The following is an 8498-nucleotide window of genomic DNA, read 5'->3' on the forward strand; positions in this document are numbered from 1 at the left end:
GCTTTATAGTTTGTGATGTCTGCAAACCATGGCACCTCCTGAACGGCAAAGAGTTGCTCATCCGGAAAGGTTTCAGAGATCTCAGTGAGGGGTAGAGACATCCCTTCTACTGGTTCTATCCGGGACAGGTGATCTGCTACTTGATTCCCTGTCCCTTTTCTGTCTCTTATTTCTATATCAAACTCTTGCAGAAGCAACACCCATTTTATGATTATGGGTTTTGAATCCTGCTTTGTAAGTAGATATTTAAGAGCAGCATGGTCAGTGTACACAATCACTTTTGATCCTACCAAATAGGATCTGAACTTGTCAATGGCATAAACCACTGCAAGCAATTCCTTTTCTGTGGTTGTGTAATTTTTTTGCGCGTCATTTAGAACACGGCTAGCGTAGTAAATGACGTGCAGAAGCTTGTCATGCCTCTGTCCCAATACTGCACCAATAGCATGGTGACAAACCCCAAATTGACGGTTTGTTTTGTATTGAATTTAGAGTATTTTTGATAACATTTTGTCACATTTAGCCTATGAATTAGCATGGTTTTGTATCTCTCCCATATTTGTGCTTAAGTGTAAAAACATGCTTTTCAATCCTTATTTTGATGAATTCTAATTTCTCTTTGATTCAATAAGATGCCTTGATGTGTTTGCTAGTAATTACAGGATTGAAATAGGCTAGGCATGGATCAAAGGAACCAAGGAAGGAAGCATGCAAGTGGAGAGAAGCACAAAAAGCCAAAGAGTTGATCTCGGCCAAGCACGCGTACGCGCACAAGGCGCTCGCGCGCACATCGCAGAATTAGCCAGGGACGCGCACGCGTACCGTGCGCATACGCGTCGTAGTCCGCACGTGATTCTTTTATTGCAACACGTGCCTGGCGATTTTGGAAGGTTTTCAGCAACCAACTTTGGCTCCAAAATGCACATAAGAGCCAAGGATTGAAGGGGATTGATACACATTCACACCCATAGACTAATTAGGAGATAATGAGATAGATAGTTAGTTTTAGAAGTAGTTTCTAGAGAGAGAAGCTCTCACTTCTCTCTAGAATTAGGATTAGGTTTAGGTTAATCTCTCTTCTTAGATCTAGGTTTAATTCATGCTTTGATTCAATTTTCCTTTATTAATTCTCAATTTTCTCCTCTCTTTCTTTCTAATTATGTGTTTTAACAATTGTAATTCTTCATTTTGTTTTGGATAGATTGTTGTTCCTTTATTTCCTTTCAATAATGCAATTTGAGGTAATTCATGATAGTTGTGATTTCCTTGATTGTTGTTGATTAATTCTTTGCAATAATTGTAGTTAGATTCTATTCTTGTTGTCAATTCACTATGCTTTTCTTTTATGCCTTCTAAGTGTTTGATGAAATGGTTGGTAGGATTTTAGTGTAGCTTTTGTTCCTCTTGGCTTTGGTTGAGTAATTAGTGACTCTTGAGTTATCTAATCCTTTTGTTGATTGATAATTAGAAGTTGCTAATTGATTTGAATACATCTAAAGCTAGTCTTTCCTTTAGGAGTTGATTAGGACTTGAGGAATCAAATTGATTCATCCACTTGACTTTCCTCCATGGTTAGAGGTTGACTAAGTGGGAGCAATGGACAATTTGCCATCACAATTGAGGAGGATAACTAGGATAGGACTTCTAGTTCTCATATCTTGCCAAGAGCTTTATTAGTTGTTAGGTTATTTCCCTTGCCATTTATAATTCTTGTCTAAAATCTTAAAAACCCCAAATATAACTCACAACCAATAACAAGACACTTTATTGTAAATCCTAGGGAGAACGACCCGAGGTTTAAATACTTCGGTTATTAATTTTAGGGGTTTGTACTTGTGACAAACAAATTTTTGTATGAAAGGATTATTGCTTGGTTTAGAAACTATACTTTACAACGAGATTTCACTAGTGAAATTCTAAACCGTCAAAAATCCAATCGTCAAAATGGCGCCGTTGCCGGGGAATTTGCAATGGTGTTGTGTTATTGGTCATTGTACATATGTGAATATTGTGAATAGGTTTTTCTTTTGTTTGTTTCTTAATTTTTGTTAGTTTTATTTTGTTTTTCCATAATGAGTTCTCACTTTGGCTATGAGTTTGGCTCTAATTATGTTGTAGGTAATGAGAGCTCCAATGAGGATGTGTATCAAGGATGGAACAATCAAAGGTGGGAGGAACCATATGCATATGATCAACTTTCATGGCAACAACCTCCACCAATGCACTATGAAGAAGAGCCATCCTATGATGCATATCAACCCAATGGCTATGGTGAATCACCTTGTGACTTTCGAGAACCACCACCATATGCCTATGAATCTCATCCTCAACATGAACCTCAACCATTCTCACAGGCCTCTCCATACCAAGCACCTTCCTATGATCCATATCCATCATATGACCATTCATCCATACCATATTTTTATGACCATTATGAGCAAGAACCTTTAGAACTACCACAACCCTATCAAGGTCACTACCAAGAACCACCTCAATACACACAATCTCCACAACCTTACCAAGAAGAATCACCTTCCTATTTTGAACCCTCTCTCCAAAATGATGAACCTTCTTACCCACCACAAGCCCTAATAGACGATCCTCTCACTTTGTTACTTCAAGGACAAGAAGCCATGAAGCGGGATACACTTGAGTTTGTGACCAACTTGACCAAGGTAGTGTCCACCTTAGCCTACCGATGTTTGAATGCTCAAGGTACTTCCATGAGCCCATGTGAAAAGTCAAGAAAAGAACAACAAAGCATGAAGGAGAAATTAGAAAGTTCGGTGGAAAAGGAGGAGTCGAATTTTGTGTTGGAACAATTGGAGGAGCCTATGATCATTGAAGAAAAGGAAGAAGTGGTTGAAAATTTGGGAGATGTTGAAAGTCCATGGGGATGTAGCATCATGGAGCACTTTTCCAAGAAGCTTAATATGGATGTTGAAGAGGGTGCGCAACCTCCAAGACATGTCATAGTTGAAGACTTGGAAGAGGCCTATCAAAAGATGGATTCCATCATGGATGAATTTCTATCTACAATCGAATCCTCTCCCATGGGACATGAAGTTGAAACTATAGAAGAGTGTGTACAACCTCCCAAGGATAACGAAAACGGCATGGTGTATATCGAAATTGAAGAATATGAAGAGGTTGATCAAGAGATGGATTCATTCATCAATGAATTCTTATCCAAAATTGAATCACCTCCCATTGGGCAAGATGAAGTTCTTGAAGACAACACCAAGCCGTGTGGAAAAAAGGAAAAGGTTGAATTTGAAGAAGCTTGTGAAGAGGTGGAAGCAGCCCAAGAAAAGCCTAAAGAAGTAGACCTTGCATTGTCTAAGTGTGGGAAAGTCTCCCTTCCCAAGTCACCATCCAACACAACATTCAAGTGGGTAAAACTCCTATCCCTAAGCTTTAATTTCTCACTTGAATATGGTTTGATTGAAAATGATGGTCAACTTAGAACCCTTTGTGGAATTAAAAGTAAGAATGAGCTGTGTAGTGGTTGGAAAGTTGGTGTTAAGCTCATTAAGATCAAGGCCTCAAGGTATAGGGATGATGTCGTGACAAGAATCGCTTTGTATGGATCTAAAAGGAAGCATTGGTGGAGTAAAGAGAATTCTGTGTGTCCACCACATTTATGTCAACCACCCATCCGACAAAATCATGGAACTCAATTAACGGATGGATGCGAAAATAAGATATGGGATCCCGGTTCGCTATGTGAAGACCAAATATGGGGACTCGTATTTTGGGTGGAACTCGGCCCAAGCTTAATAAAAATGGTTGGAAATTCTGTCAACCAATTGAGGAGCAAAGATCCTTGGAGATTCAAGGATGAGTACAAACATAAGCCACCATGACAACAAGCATCTCAAAAATGTCCAACTTAAGGACTTAAACTAAAAGTGCTAGGTGGGAGACACCCCACCATGGTAAATTCTTTCCAATCTTTTACATTTACTTAATAAGTGATTTGAGTTACCATTGTAGATAGATGTTTCATACAATTTGTTTGTACAACTTAATTGTTAGTTTAGTCACATGCATGTTGTGTTTAGTAGTAGATGAATAATGCCAAAAGTGCATTTTTGTGAATTGTATGATGGTTGAGTGAATAAGAGTTGTGAACACTAAGGGGAACACCTAGCAATTTGTTCTCTGAAAAAAAAAAGGGGGTGGACGCGAGCGCACCATATACGCGCACGCGTCCCTGTGTGGATGCACCACGAGCCACACTCCCGAGAGTTGGGCCTCCCTTGGGCACACATTATGCCTTGAGCCCAACACTACCCATGCGGACGCGCACTACGTGCGTGCGCGCCGTTTTTAAGAACATGGACGTTCACGCGGACGCGCACATGCCGCGTCCGCGCCGATTTGCTGCTGCAATTGATTGAGCCAAACTCCAGAGAGTTGAGCCGGCTCTGAGCCAACTTTAGGCCTCATGCCCAATCTCATGTACGCGTGCGCGCCGTGTACGCGTACGCACTCTTACCTGTTCTGCCATCCCACGATAGAGCGCTGATGAGCGGATAATTTGTACGCTTTTTGGCATTGTTTTTAGTATGTTTTTAGTATGATCTAGTTAGTTTTTAGTATATTTTTATATTTTTAGTTAAAATTCACTTTTCTGGACTTCACTATGAGATTGTGTGTTTTTCTGTGATTTCAGGTATTTTCTGGCTGAAATTGAGGGACCTGAGCAAAAATCTGATTCAGAGGCTAAAAAGGACTGCAGATGCTGTTGGATTCTGACCTCCCTGCACTCAAAGTGGATTTTCTGGAGCTACAGAAGCCCAATTGGCGCGCTCTCAACGGCGTTGGAAAGTAGACATCCTGGGCTTTCCAGCAATATATGATAGTCCATACTTTGCTCAAGATTTGATGGCCAAAACCGGCGTTCAAAGTCACCCTCAGAAATCCCAGCGTTAAACGCTGGAACTGGCACCAAAATGGGAGTTAAACGCCCAAACTGGCATAAAAGCTGGCGTTTAACTCCAAGAGAAGTCTCTGCACGAAAATGCTTCATTGCTCAGCCCAAGCACACACCAAGTGGGCCCGGAAGTGGATTTTTATGTCATTTACTCATTTCTGTAAACCTTAGGCTACTAGTTTTCTATAAGTAGGACCTTTTACTATTGTATTGAGATATCGAGGGGTAGCTATCTTCATTGTTATGCTATCTTAGATCATTGGGCGGCTGGCCTCATGGCCATGCCTAGACCTTGTTCTTATGTATTTTCAACGGTGGAGTTTCTACACACCATAGATTAAGGTGTGGAGCTCTGCTGTACCTCGAGTATTAATGCAATTACTATTGTTCTTCCATTCAATTCCGCTTGTTCTTGTTCTAAGATATCACTTGTTCTTCAACTTGATGAATGTGATGATTCGTGACACTCATCATCATTCTCACCTATGAACGTGTGACTGACAACCACCTCCGTTCTACCTTCGATTGGGTGAATATCTCTTGGATTCCTGATTGCACGATGCATGGTTGATCGCCTGACAACCGAGCCAACCATTCCGTGAGATCAGAGTCTTCGTGGTATAGGCTAGAACTGATGGCGGCATTCAAGAGAATCCGGAAGGTCTAACCTTGTCTGTGGTATTCTGAGTAGGATTCAATGATTGAATGACTGTGACGTGCTTCAAACTCCTAGCAGGCGGGGCGTTAGTGACAGACGCAAAAGAATCACTGGATTCTATTCCGGCCTGACCGAGAACCGACAGATGATTAGCCATGCTGTGACAGAGCATAGGAACATTTTCACTGAGAGGATGGGAGGTAGCCACTGACAACGGTGAAACCCCTACATACAGCTTGCCATGGAAAGGAGTAAGAAGGATTGGATGAAGACAGTAGGAAAGCAGAGAGACGGAAGGGAAGGCATCTTCATGCGCTTATCTGAAGTTCCTACCAATGAATTACATGAGTATCTCTATCTTTATCTTTGTGTTTTATGCGTCTATCACTATATCCATTTGAGTTTGCCTGACTAAGATTTACAAGATGACCATAGCTTGCTTCATACTAACAATCTCCGTGGGATCGACCCTTACTCGCGTAAGGTTTATTACTTGGACGACCCAGTGCACTTGCTGGTTAGTTGTGCGAAGTTGTGTTAATGCCATGGTATTGAACACCAAGTTTTTGGGGTTCATGACCGGGGATTATGAGAGTTGTGAAAAGTATTGTTCACAATTTCGCGCACCAAGTTATTGGCGCCGTTGCCGGGGATTGTTCAAGTTTTGAGCAAGCTTTTGGTCCGGTAACATCAGTGCCAAAATCCGGCAACAGCACCAAGTTTTTGGCGCCGTTGCCGGGGATTGTTCAGTTTGGACAACTGACGGTTCATCTTGTTGCTTAGATTAGGTATTTATTTTTTTTCGAAATTCTTGAAGAAGAATTCTAGAGTTTCATGATGATTTGTTGAAGTCTGGCTGGCTGAGAAGCCATGTCTAATCTCATTGGACCGAGGTTTCAACTTATCATCACAAGAGCTTGTTGATTTTTATCAATCTTACTTTTCGAGCAGTGATCTGCTAAGGCTTGGCTGGCCATTGGCCATGTCTAGTGTTTTGGACCGAAGCTTTCTTTGAAAGCTTGGCTGGCTGTGAAGCCATGTCTAATTCCTGGACCGGAGTCTTAGACTAGCATTGCACTGATTCCTGGAATTCTCATTAAGAATTTTGATATCTTTTTCCACTTAATTTTCGAAAAAGCACAAAAAAATAAAAAAAATCATAAAAACCAAAAATATTTCTTGTTTGAGTCTAGTGTTTCATTTTAAGTTTGGTGTCAATTATATGCATCCATTCATGTGTCTTAAGGATCTTCAAGTTGTTCTTGATGATTTTCGTGCTCTGATCTTTAAATTCAATTGACTTGAGTGTTTTGTGTGTCTCATATGCATTCTCATTTTGTTAGTGTCAGTGGTATACAAACTGCTAAGTTTGGTGTCTTGCATGCATTGTTATTTGATTCTTGTTGCATTTTGATTTATCCTTATTATTAAAAATCCAAAAATATTTGTAATTTATGTCTTTTCAAGTCAATAATACAGAAGAATTGAAGATTCAGAACATTCAGCAGAGGAATTGCACAGAAAAAGCTGGGCGTTCAAAACGCCCAGTGAAGAAGGACAGACTGGCGTTTAAACGCCAGCCAGGGTACATGGTTGGGCGTTTAACGCCCAAAGAGGTATAGTTTTAGGCGTTAAACGCCAGAATGTGCACCATTCTGGGCGTTTAACGCCAGGATGGCTAAAGGGGGAAGATTTTGTTTTCAAATCAGATTTTTTTTCAAGTTTTCAAAGTTTTTCAAATCAAATCTTTTTTCAATTCAATTTTTCAATCAAATCTTTTTTAAAATCAATTTCTTTCCATTTTCAAAGATACTTACTATCAATTAACGATTTGATTCAACATTTCAAGTATGTTGCCTTTTCTGTTGAGAAAGGTTTAATGTTTGAATCATATCTTCTCTTGTTAGTCATGTTTCTAATTTTCAAAATCAAATCTTTTTAAAATGTTTTTTTCAAATCATATCTTCTCAATCACATTTTTTAAAACCAATCATATCTTCTTAACCACATCTTTTTCAAAATAGTTTTCAATCAAATCTTTTTGATTTCTAATTTCAAAATCTTTTTCAAAAATCACTTTATTTCTTTCCCACTTTCATTTTCAAAAATTAAGTAATGTTTTTCAAAAAAATGTTTTCAAAATCTTTTACTTAATTTTCGAAAATTACTTCCCTTCTTCTCATATCCTTCTATTTATGGACTAACACTATCCCTTAATGCAAAATTCGAACTCCATCTTCTTTGATAAGTTCAAATTTTCTACTTCTGTCTTCTACTTTTCTTTTCCTCTGACACCTAAAGGAATCTCTATACTGTGACATAGAGGATTCCACATTTTCTTGTTCCCTTCTCTTTCTTATGAGCAGGAGCAAAGACAAAAATATTCTTGTTGAGGCTGATCCTGAACCTGAAAGGACCTTGAAGAGAAAGCTAAGAGAAGCCAAAGCACAACTCTCTTTAGAGGACCTGACCGAATTCTTCAAAGAAGAAGAACCTATGGCAGCCGAAAACAACAACAATGCCAACAATGCAAGGAAGGTGCTGGGTGACTTCACTGCACCTACTCCCGATTTCTATGGGAGAAGAATCTCTATCCCTGCCATTGGAGCAAACAACTTTGAGCTTAAGCCTCAATTAGTTTCTCTAATGCAACAGAATTGCAAGTTCCATGGACTTCCATTGGAAGATCCTCATAAGTTCTTAGCTGAATTCTTGCAAATCTGTGACACTGTCAAGACTAATGGGGTTGACCCTGAGGTCTACAGACTTATGCTATTCCCTTTTGCTGTAAGAGACAGAGCTAGAACATGGTTGGACTCACAACCTAAAGAAAGCCTGGACTCTTGGGAAAAGCTAGTCAATGCCTTCTTGGCAAAGTTCTTTCCACCTCAAAAATTGAGT

Source organism: Arachis hypogaea, chromosome 8, assembly GCF_003086295.3.
Source record: "Arachis hypogaea cultivar Tifrunner chromosome 8, arahy.Tifrunner.gnm2.J5K5, whole genome shotgun sequence".
NCBI classification, from domain to species: Eukaryota; Viridiplantae; Streptophyta; class Magnoliopsida; order Fabales; family Fabaceae; genus Arachis; species Arachis hypogaea.